Here is a 13,026-nt window from a genome sequence, read left to right as displayed (position 1 = left end):
ATTTTTGTGCCATAAATAACTAAATGGGTTGCCCAAAATTTAGGTGTCAACAACTACTCAGAGTCACCAGAAAAGTTACGCAGATAAGCGTCGGAGATGTTTGGAACTCCAAATTGGTGATCACGTTTTTCTGAAGGTGTCACCAATAAGGGGTACTTCGCAGTTCGGTAAGAAGGGAAAGCTGAGTCCAAGGTACGTAGGTCTCTTTGAGATTCTAGAAAGAATAGGGATCCTAGCGTATTGTCTTGCGTTACCGCCGAGGTTAGCATAAGTGCATGACGTCTTTCACGTGTTGATATTGAGGAAGTATGAGCCTGACCTGACCCACGTACTTAATTTTGAGGAATTAAACATGGATGACAAAGTGTCGTACATGGAAAGCCCAATTCAGATTGTGGATCCAAAAGAACAAATTCTGCGTACTTAGATGACCTCTTTGGTCAAAGTGGTCTAACAACACCACGGGATAGAATAAGCTACTTGGGAAAGCGAAGAATCGATGAGACGAAAGTACCCCCACCATTTTGAAGAAGAATTTTAATGGTTTAAATTTCGAGGGCGAAATTTTTATAAGAGGGGAAGAGTTGTGACATCCTGAAATTTGAGTCCTCTAAGGAATGAACGAATGTGAATTTCGTCAATGCATTGCTGGTTGATTTCACTCGAAATTGATCACTCCCGAGATACTGACCTTGAGGGGAAAGGCTAATGAGGATAGAACTCGTACAACTAAAGAACTTGACCTAGGAAACAACTTAATCGTGAGACTTGCGTGAGGACGATCCTATAGTTAGGTAGGCCGATTTCAATGACGAATAGAAGTTGATTCGCGAACATAACATAATGGAACGTCGGGTGATTCCATTTACTGTTATCGAGCCCGCGAACGACCATAGATCGATCCTCAATAATCGTGTACTTTGAAATAAGAATCTATCCTCCGCAATTTCATATAGTCAAGGACGTCCATGTGTCGAGATATCTTGAATGTGGTTTAGCACGAGTTGATTACGCGTGAATCCTCAAAGCTGCCTGTCAGTCTGAGTTGTACCAAAAATGGCATTGGGCGAAATTGACAAGGCATGAGAACTGAAGATTGGATTTCAAATTATCAAGAACGTTCGGGACGGACTTTGGATGAAGCTACTTCGATGGTCGACAACGCCGGTGTGGCACCCCCGATTCGCCTTCAGGTCACCATAGGTGATCTCTCTTAATTACTCAATCTCATATAACTTCACAGACTGATACCCTTTGACTAGAGATTTTTATTTTTTTTTAAACGGTCCCAGCGCAGCTTATTAGCGGAAGCATAAACAAGTCTCACAATCTCTTACTCCAATGACCATAATGCAATACACACCAACTATGCACCATAAGAAAAAATAAAGTCGATTCACTCTTATTTATATTTCCATGATGGACATCAAGGTCGATACAACAAAAAGGCCAAGATTTTAACTATACTTGGCTATGGGGCTGTTTGGTTCAGCATTCCCAAGGGGCTTTCGGCCTCGAAAGCCCCTTGGGAAAAATTTCAACCGTTTGGTTTAGCATTTTGAGCTATACTTGGGGGGAATGCCAGCATTTGGAATGCTCGAAATCTTTGAAGGGGGGTTTAATGAATTTTTTTCTTCCAATATTGCCCTCACGATAATTGAGTTTTCTTGTTTTACCCTCAAAAGTAATTGTTCATCATCTTCCTTGTCTTCCTTGTTTCTTCAAGACAAAATCTCAGCTGGCGGAGCTCAACCGGCGGAGCTGGTCGCCACGCACGGCCGTCGCCACACATCGTCATGGCCACGCACCACCATCGCGTGGGTCACGACCTCTCGTGGCGTCACTGGGTCGCGCGACCCACGCGACGGGTTGAGCGGTGCTCGTCGACCAGATCCGGTCGCCACGCACCACCGTTGCGTGGGTCGCGGCCTCAAGCGGCGTCGCGCGACCCACGCCGCTCAACCGCCCAAATCCGGTCGCCACACACCGCCATCGCGTGGGTCGTGGCCTCAGGCGGTGTCGCGCGGCCCACGCCGCTCAGCCGCCCAGATCCGGTCGCCACGCACCGCCGTCGCGTGGGTCGTGGCCTCAGGCGGCGTCACGCGACCCACGCGACAGGCTGAGCAGTGCTCAGCCGGCCAAATCTGGTCGCCCTGAGGCCGCGCAACCCACCGGACGGCGGTGCGTGGGTTGCGTGACCCGCCGCCTTCCCACCACCACAACCACCAGCCGCCTCCCCCACCACGGCCACCGGCCGCCTCCCCCACTAGCTCGATTGCCTCCCACTCGCTCCCCTCCTCTGCGCCAACTTCTCCCTCTTTTTCCTTTTCTTTTTTTCCTTTTTCTTTTCACCTCAAAGCTATTTTGCAAAATGCTACATCAAAATAAGAGTTCCCAAACACTTCAGCATCCACCAAATGCCCATTCTTCTGAAGATACTTGGGGAAATGGCTTTGCATTTCCCCAAAGTTGAACCAAACGGCCCCTATCTCTCAAAAGAGGACTCGACCCTACATCGAACATGTACAACCTTCCATCAACAAGCGTCGGCTATCTCCAAAAAGTATCAGCTCCCAATAGCTATACGCGCCATCATACCCAATTCGGTGCATCGGGTGGCGACGACGGTAACATCCCTAACATCTCTCCATCATGTCGGACATGGACAGATAAAAACTCCTAGATAATCGGGCCATCAGCTCGACCCACATCATACCTCACCAAGACATGGACTTGAACAAACACTAAACCAAGAGCATCGACACAAACATGTTCAGTACACTCCCCATTCACATCAATAGGTATGCCATAGTAAGTACCGCGTGCAACCGGCAGCAAAGGCATCTTTCTAATCTGAAATGTTAATCCCCAAAAGGGGTGAGTACAACCACTTAGCAGTAAAGATCCACCAAACTACTCAATGCGTCAAACAGAACAATCAAGGCATCATAAACAAAGCACATATCATTCATGCGTTCAAGCATACCTTACCTTGCAGCCATGCATATATCCCCATGCCATATATGCATATACCACCATGCACTTATCATCAAGCATTCAAGCATATCCATGCCATATGTGCATATACCACCATGCATTTATCATCAAGTAGTCATGCATATAACTATGCCATATGTGCATATACCACCATGCACTTATCATCAAGCATTCATGCATATCCATGCCATATGTGCATATCCTCGATCTTTATATTTCAATTAGATCACATCATTTTCTTCCTAGGGACCAATGTTTGCATCCCACAATTTATCGCTCGTATCCAACTTGGCATCACGAGGAACCTACGGCACACACCTCCGGGCATCCGGCACACACACTCCAGGCATCTAGTACCCCAACTAGCATCACGAGGTATCCCCCTGGCACACACCTCCGAGGCTTCCGGCACACACACTCCAGGCATCTCGAAACTCCCGAGGACATCCAGCACACACACTCCGGGCATCCCAACGCTCCCGGGGTATTGTCGGCTCACACCTTCGATAGTCTCGTTATTTTCTCAAGTTATATCCACACATGTATCTCAATTTCAACATGGTATTTGATGCAATAATCTCAAAGATCTCAACCAAATTTTCATGCCATATAACATGCCATATTTCATCACATATGCAGCAAGATCAACCACTCAAAGTATTACATCACATGGATAAATTCGTTTATTTTTCAAAGCACATCAATTTTTCGGATAAATCAGAATTGCCTTCCTCTAGTTAAACTCCAGAAAAATTAGTAAATTGTATTTATAAATTCTGAAAACTTGACACATTATAGACGAGACCTAAAGGTAGATATCTCATGAATAACTCCATACCAAAAGAATCTCACACAAAACAGTAGGTCCAGGCATCACAGTTTTCAAACTTCAATATTTCAACTTGCACAGTTTCGGAAGAAATTTAGATTAAATACCTAAATGAACTCCAAAAATTCTGATATTTTGACATGTTCTAGACAAGTCTTAAATTTAAATATCTCATGAACAAATAGAAACCCATATCGTTCTATATTAATAGATATAGACGATTATTTCCCCCTATTCTCGGTATCATCTTTTCCCAGATTATCATCTTTCAAAAGAAACTCATTTAGCCGACCTACATATGTTTGTTTCTTCTAAATATTTATTATGTTATTCCTCAGAATATTACCTACAACTTCCATTAAGGACAGACGATCGAATTTTAACTGTATGATTTTATAAAAATCACGAAATCATACTGGGTCGAGGTAACGTTTTTCCCAGATCCAGTTTCTTCAAAGAACAACAATTTTACCAACCTATTTTTGTTCATTTCCTCTAAATTTTTTATATGTTTTACCTCAAGAAGTACACTACAACTTTCATTAAGAGATCAAAGTGATATTTTCACAATAAAGTTACTTTACAGACCATGAAATCACTGAAGGTCAGCACCACGAATTCCAGATCTAATTTCTCCAAAGAAAAATCATTTCACTAACCAATAATTTTTATTTTTTCCTCAAATTTCAGTATTTTTTTCCTCAAGGTGTTCTCTACAACTTTCATGAAGAAATCAAAACAATATTCCGACTAAAAAGTCGCATGCAACACACAATCTCATGGATGGTCGAACTGGTCTTTCCAGAAACAGCATGCTAGACCAACGAATTTCTCCCCATAACTTTGACTTTTCATCACATCTACCGCAACCAACATTCACCATCTTCTACACACACTTCACAGCAATGCAAAGGGTAGGTTTTAGGACTCTACTTGCCTTAAACTCAAGCACAAACAGCAACAAAAATGGCGGGCAGAGCGGCGAACGGACGGCGGCGAGCTAGGCGAACGATCCTCCTCCTTCCTCTCGCACACCCGCTTCCTCTCTTCCCTCTTCCTCTCTCTCGGTTTCCCTTTCTCTCTCGGACGACACACTCTCTCTCTCTCTCTCTCTCTCTCTCTCTCTCTCTCTCGGTCGATTTCCCCTCATCAATCTGCCTCCCTCTCTTTAGTTTTCTTCCCCTACAATCATTTGCAATCATTTGATTGCATGAAGCCGCCCAAGGAAGCCAATGGGGGCAGTCACACTTGGCTTCTCCTTCATGCCACTTGGCAACTCACATGCAAGGTTGATGGGCTTCAATGTTGGACCGGTCTTGGGCCTTCATGGGCTAGTCGAATAGGGGGCTGGCGTGGGCTGGTTGGACGATCTTCGGGCCTAAAAATCAGCCCACCCTCTCCTATTCCTATTCCATTTAACCCTCATTTAAATTAACACATAATTTCAACTTATAAGCCCACAAAACTTTATAATTTAAATCAAAAAAATTCTACTTATAAAGTGCACCACCAAGAATAAGATTTCTATATCAATTTGCACCTAAATAAAATCTTTGGGTCACTTGTAGACACATCTCCATCCAAACAATCATCCATTACAATGCTCGGCCTTAAATTAATTGAAATTCATTAATTCAATGGCTAATACAAAATCAAACAGCACTTCCATTACCTAATCATGGTTCATGGTACTCCAGAGGTTGTCACGAGATTTTAGGATGCCACGGTCAGTTAAGCCATGTAATTGGAAAATGGATTTTCAAACCGAGGAAGTGAGCCCATGAGGACGTGGCCCGGGCCAAGCCAGTGTGGGCCTTAGGCCCAAGGTGGGACAGCCACCATAGTAGGCCCAAGACAAGCAAGTAAGCCCATTTGGCCCAACCAATTATTTCTTCTTCCAAGCCCATTACTATGCCTTAAGCCCTTTTGAGCCCAATCAATTCCCAAGCTCATTTCTATTCATTTCCTAGCCCATTTCTTAGGCTCACCCATCATTTTCAACTCATGGACAGATTGGTAATTTGTGCAAGGTGGAAATGACCATTTTACCCCTAAAAATGTGTGGATAAGGGCAAATGAAGAGAGAGAAAGTGAGGTCATGTGCATGGGAACTTGAAGCAAGACTTCAATGGCCTTGATGGGGCATTGACAGCCAGCTCTCCCATCACTCTCCCTCCCTCCTTCAGCTAAAGCAAATTCGTAGCCCTTCTCTCCCTTGTTCCTCCTCCTTCCTATTTCTGCTCCAATTGACCTTCCTCAAAAAACCTAAGTTGTTTGTTGCCTTCCCGTGAGAATCAACCTTCATGCCACCCACCATCGCGCTCAGAAGGCCCAAACCATTTAGGAGAGCCTAGTCGCTCGCCGAACGTAGCTGCCAGCCGACCAGAAGAAATCGCTCGCTAGTTTGTCGATCCGCCTAGCAGCCTACACTACTTTGCCTGTTTCACCTGTTTCAGCCGTTTTCTCCCCATTTCAACCGAGCTTCCACCCAGCCCAGCCACCAGCTAGTTCCCCTTGACCCCCAGGTGCAACCGGTCGCCGGCCAACCCCTCGCCAAAGCTCCGACCAAGCCTGTTCAGCCCCATTTCTCCTTCGGCAGTCCATTTTTTAAAAGTTTCAATGGGAGTCCAAGTTTGTGGTTGATGTTTTAGCCTTGGGACCACCTTGGATCGTTGTGGTTGAGGTTCCTGAGCGTTGCCTCCGTCGTCACCACCGCATCTGTGTCTTCGGCCCACTTAACGGGTGAGTTTAGCTCCTGATCCATCGACTAGTGCCTAAACTTGCTTAGGGTTGGTTTAGTTAATGTTAATTCTTGTTTATGAGATTTAATTAAAATGCTTTAGCCCCAAGATAGGTGGTCAGATGGATGGATTAGATTAGTTTAGCTTAATCTCGTTTTATTTGCTTAATGTGGCTTATGTGTTTAATTAAGTATGTTTAGCTTTAATTGATTGATTGTTTGCTTTAATTAATGTTTGGTTTAATTTATGAATTTAATTTATTACTTATTTAATTCTGGGAATTCACTATTCACACGACACTATTCACAAGTACTATTCACGTGCACTGTTCACGCAGTACTATTCACAGAGTTGTTCACACGCACTGTTCACATGCACTGTTCATCCAGAATACGAAAAGTTGTCTAAATTCATGTGCTTTAATCCTATGAAGTGAATGGATGTGTAAATTTATAGGCATTTGCATGAATTGAGTGATTTTCACAAAAATGGGAAAAATGGTTGTCCGAGGGACATGGGAGATGGACTGCTTTTATGAAAAAGTGAGTTGTGTTGAGAAAAACGATTAGTTGTGAACCTATAAAGAACTAAGTGCTACACGATAATGAAATCTTGTGTGAGCCACCTCTAGTACCTTGTACCGTTGCTTATTGTTGTCAATGTCTAAGTGCTACATGGTAACTTAAGTCACATAGGAGCCACCTCTAGAAGCCTTGCAATATTGTCATGCATAATATAGAGGCTAAGTGCTACACGATAGCAAGACTTCGTGTGAATTACCTCTTGAATTTTATACTAGAGCTTTTTATGGCCAAGAACTAAGTGCTACACAATAGCGTGACTTCGTGGGAGCCACCTCTAGTACCTTGATTCTTCTAGTCAAGAACTAAGTGCTACACGACAACGTGACTTCATGGGAGCCACCTCTAGTATCTCGAACTATGTCTGATTGAGGTCAGGGACTAAGTGCCACATGATATTGGAACTTCGTGGGGAGAGGGCACCTCTAGAACCTTGAGCCTAGTATTGAGTATTGAGTCGGATTATTGAGTGGGGATGTTGAGTTTGAATTGGGAATTTGAATTTTGAGAGTGAGATCGTTATGCATTATTATGGGATAAAATTGTGTGGCACGGTATATGACATGTTATAACGATTTTAACTTATAATCGGGACGCGTGTAATGGATTGATGAGTGATAAGTGGTGCACTAATGTGCAAGAACGCATGAGAATCATAGCATCATTGATTTCGGTTATGCGTGAGTGGATCACATTATTTATGGCATGCACACATGAATCGATAACGTGTAGGGTGTGGCAATGGTCAGGTGAAATCACTTGTGACGCAACTTATATGTGATTGATGAACTGCATCATCTAATGGCCAAGTACATTGCGTGTATTGTGCTGTGATTTAACTTGCAGGGTATGGCATACTAGGTAAGGTTGTATGCGAACCTACTATTGATTGTTGGTTGTTAGTCATTGCTTGTTTGTGGGGTGGTTCTGAAGAGACACCCCGAGTTGAGTTGGTGTCCTAATCGGGGGACTAGGGGGGACTTGCTGAGATTTATAGCTCATTGGCTATTGTATAACCATTTTCAAGTCCCTTGTATGAAAAACTCGGAGCTTGAAGTGGAAAGATTAGGAGCATAGGTGGTTCAGTAGTTCTTTTTGAGATAGACCTTCTGTATAAGAACCTGTGGTGTTTATGAAAGTTTGTTTTGTGAAAATTGTTGTCCTGCTTTTCTATCCCTTATTTGTGTTGTTTGGGGATTGTTTGTACGCTTCCACATGTGCAATAAAAATGAAGGGTCGACGATGAGTCCTGGGACATCGCTTTCTATCGACCAAGGAATGGGTTGTTGCGTGCTCGGGGTTCGGGGCGTGACAAATATTATAATACTCAATGATTTGTGAATCATCATCCCCTCAAGTATCTAATTCTAAATAGTGAAGCTTGAGAACACACTGGCCTTAATTGGATCATCTATATCTTCTCAATGATCTATCGACTGAGAACTATTTAAAGATTCAACAAAACTATAAATTTGTTAGACATATTCTTAACACTTTAAGAATAGGTTTGGTTGTAATTGATCTTATGGACTCATTCATATAGATAAGACAATGAATGAAAACTTATTTGCCATCAAATAATCTATAACATGTAACTATTACATGGTTGTTTTAGAGCATATAGCTAATGGTTATTTCAATACTTATTGTAATTTAGGAGTCAGGAAATAATGAAAATTGATAGTGTATCGGTCATTCATCTTCATCAGAGGCATTACCATTAGGAATGAGAATTAGACTCCCTCAAAATTGTTCAGTAACTCTCAGTATATCAGCTATTAGCTACTCCTCAAAAGTTTCTAAGCAACCTTTTTCATGTTGATCCACTAAGCAACTCATGTAATTAACTTTCACCTTAGTTTGTACACTTTTGATTTTGGGAAAGCAAGTATGTATCCATATGCGAGACTAAGACTAGTAACTTCTTATTCGTCGGTTTCAATAAAAACAAGAAGTAACTTTAGCTTATCAGGAATTAGTAGTTATAGCTTGTCCACGTGGCTAACAACTTAAGAGATATTCAATTTGGTGTCGAGTTCACCCATTTATATTTCTACTAGTTTTTTTGGATATGAGCTTGTCCTTAATAGGCTCAAGGGGAAGAAACAAATGAGAGATTTGTCTTAGGGTGTGAGACCCTGCAATATCGCCCCCTGTATTTTCACCTACTCGGGAGAAAAAACTTGGGTGGGAGCTTGAGGGCCTCTTTGGTGGGAAAGGTAGACTCTACGTCAGTTCTTCGGTACTCAGTATTGGCTATAGATAGGTAGGGGAGTATAGTAGTTTCTCATGCCTGTGGTGAGTTGAGGATGGATGAAATGCCAACTACCGTGTTGACAGAGCTCTACTCAAGCCTTTCAATTGGTTGCCAATGGGGTAAGTATACTATAAATGCCAAAAGTTGAGTACAACGCTCACTTAAGTGCCAAATCGAAGGAAAAACGATCACTTTGGTGCCACTGGCGAGAGATTCCGGCCAAAATAATTACGTGACTTTTATATTTTAAAAAAATTAACATGGCCAAACGACGTCGTTTTCCATCATTCTTAAGAAAACGACATCGTTTTGCCATCATATGTGGATGATCTCACAAAAACAATGTCGCATAGCTCATATGGGATTGAAATTATGGTTTTTTTGTTCGATGCTCGCCCAACGCCAACCTTTCGTGCTCAGCCACCATCGCTTGGCCTTCATCATAGTTGTTTGACTAGGTGAGCAAGGAGAGGCTAAGGTTGTTTCTCGGGCAAGAAGCAACGAGAAGAATAGGAGGCAAGGGCAAAGGAGGAGGAGGAGGAGGAAGAAGGGGGGTTGAAGGTGGAGAGAGAGAAGACGAGGAGGGTGATGGAAACAAGGAGGGCACAGATGGAGATGGTGGATTGGGCTCTGCTCAGGGAGTGGCTGGTGCTGGTGTTGTTCTTCGAGGAAGAAGACGACGAGGAAGCCCTGCCATGCCTTCTCTCTCTCTCTCTCTCTCTCTCTCTCTCTCTCTCTCTCTCTCTCTCTCTCTCTCTCTCTCTCATTCAATTTGGGGATTTAGGGTTTTGACTTGGGGAAAGACGCCAAACGACGTCATTTTGTGGTTTAGATGCGACTAGACTCTCCGGCGAGCCACATCAGCTTCAAAATTTAATAAAAAAGTGCCACGTCAGATTTCCAGTCAATCATATCGGAGTTGGCACTAAAATGATCGTTTTTCAAACTTTTTGGCACTTTAGTGATTCAAAATAAACTTTTGGCACCCAAGTGAGCGTCGTACACAACTTTTGGCACTAATAGTGTACTTACCTAGGTTGCCAACATAATACCACCCCGGTTGAAAGGCTTGAGTGAACTTTCTCCCAATTCTTGGAACATAAACAATATTTTAAGTTTTGAAAAATTATGGAAGACTCATTTTATATGCTATTAGGGGACAATATTTGAAAACCTCGAAAAGTTTTGAGTGTTTTCTAATATACAAAAGTCAAAATTGAGCTCCGCAAGATTCATGAAAAAAATTAAAAAAGTGGTTACTAAATCTCACATTTAAATTTTAAATGGTTTGATTTTCTTCAGTTTTTTTTTTTTTTGAAATCTCCACATTATTATGCAGCACTTATAAACTTATATTTTTAAAGGTAATGTTTCTCTCTCGCAACTAACATTTCCTTGCTAATTCTTATTTTACACAATTTTAATGCAAAGGGGGTCGATAATCCAATAGGAACTTGAAGACTTACATGGTAGAAGTTCAGAAAAATTGTCCAAAAAGTTTTAAATCTATTGCACTTTTATTAATTCAGTCATAGACTTTTTTACATTTTGCCAATTAAGTCAACCCAGTCAAATTTGTTGACGTGGATACCAACCGTCTTACATGGTATGTCTAACGTTAACATAGACAATTTTTAATAATATTTAATATTTTTTTCACTTTTTCATTATGTTTTTTTTTTCTTTACTTTTTTTTTTTTTTTTGGCTTGTGGCTAGCGAGAGTCATGGCACTCACCTAGCCTCACCTAGATCTAGGAGAGCCCATCGTGGCCACAATGGCACAAACTTAGAGCTCGAGCTTGAGCTCGATGAAAGGAAAACCTTAATTCCCATGGATCCCCAACACATCTTGTTCCAGTAAGCACAACTCGTGATGGCCCTCGGCCACAATCCCTCCCACTTTGAAGCCACCTCATGTCCTCCTCTAATGAGCTTCAATCCTAAGCTGAGTCCCTCTTCAACCTCACCAAGCAGACCGATCCCAACTCCCTCTCCCTCAAACTCGCCCATCTCCTCCACAACTACCTCCACCTCGAGCTCTGCGCCATGGCTACCATCCTATCATGCAAGCTCCTCACTCGAAACGACTCCTACATCTACCCTTACCTCACCTCGCAGACCTAGTCCTCCCTCAGGTCTGTCTTCCTCACCTCAATTAAGTGCAAGCAGGCCAGCCGATTAAGCCATGGCTAGTGATCGGCCACTAGCAAAAAGAAAATATAAAAAGGCAAAAATTCAGAAAAAAAATTAAAAAAATCGAAAAAATGTTATGATATCATTAAATTTTTTCTACATCAACTCGGGCTATCCAAGACCGTCCCACATTGGATGGTCGTGTCTACATCAATAAATTCTAGCTAAATTGGTTGGCTGAACCCAATTCGCAAAATATGAAAACGTTTATGACTAATTGATAAAATTAAAATATTTAAAATTTAATTGGTAAAAGTGCAATAAGTTTAAAATTTTTTGAACAACTTTTTTTTTTTTTTTAAGTTCTCAAATAATTTTCCACATGTTTTGAAAGTTGCCATAATAATCAATCAAAATATTGTCCTTAACAATATTACTATTTAGCCATGGACTTGAAACTCTATACTTATGGATGAAAACTCTAATGTTGGTTCCCAAGTCCCGAAGGTTCCCAAGTCCTAAAGTTCGGGATTAGGTCTTCGGCGGCCGCCTGGGCTCTTGGTGGCAATGCCCAAGTCTATCGAGATCAAGCCTAAACCCTCGGTGCTCGTGCTCAATTCCCTTGTACTTGAGCCGAGGTCCATAAAGGATGTGGTTGGGTCTCCAATACTTGAGATCTGGTCCACAAAGGCCATGTGCAAGTCTTCAACACTTAGGCTCGGGTCTTTGATGAATGAAATATTTGTTCTTATACATTTTGTAAAAGATTTTTAAAAAATCAATATTTTAATTATTCTATTTTTCCCTTATCTTTCCATTTCTTTTTCCTTCTTCCTTGGCCAATGGTGGCGAATAGCCATAGGGGAGGGATAGCTATTGAGCTTGAGTCTAGTTAGATCGGGTGAGGCTCAAGCCTTGCTAAAGATAAATGAGCTTAGCCTCATTAGAGCCTGGCAAGATCGTCTCTTGCCAATAATTAGTCATTAGTCAAGGAAAGACCCCCAAAAAAAAGGAGAAAAAATAATTAAAATTTAGTCTTTAGGTAATTTTTGTCTAGAAAATCTAATTTCCTTACCAAACGGTGAAAAAAAAAATTCCTATTCATTTTCATATTTTTGTTGAGCAATGGAAAATATTGTTATTTTCAAGATAATGTCTTCTCGAAAAATATTTTTCAAAACCATAACATTTTTTACTAAAGCCAAATCATTCAAAAGCTCACAGTGGGATTATCCCAAATTTGTATTCATATAGCACATTTATCCCAAGGTTTTTTCAATAATACAAAAAACTCCCAAAATTTTATTTACATGATACATTTACTTCAAATTTTTTCTGTGATACTTTATGATACGCAATCTTTTAGGTCACCCAAATAAAAGTTTAGATTGAAGTTTAGAGTAACTATGTCATATAAATATAAGTTTGTAGTTTTTGATATTATAAAGAGAAAAAGTCACCAAAACCCCAAACTTTGCCTCGAGTGA

The sequence above is a fragment of the Eucalyptus grandis genome, chromosome 4 (genome assembly GCF_016545825.1).
Source record: "Eucalyptus grandis isolate ANBG69807.140 chromosome 4, ASM1654582v1, whole genome shotgun sequence".
NCBI classification, from domain to species: Eukaryota; Viridiplantae; Streptophyta; class Magnoliopsida; order Myrtales; family Myrtaceae; genus Eucalyptus; species Eucalyptus grandis.
This window is presented reverse-complemented; position numbering follows the sequence as displayed.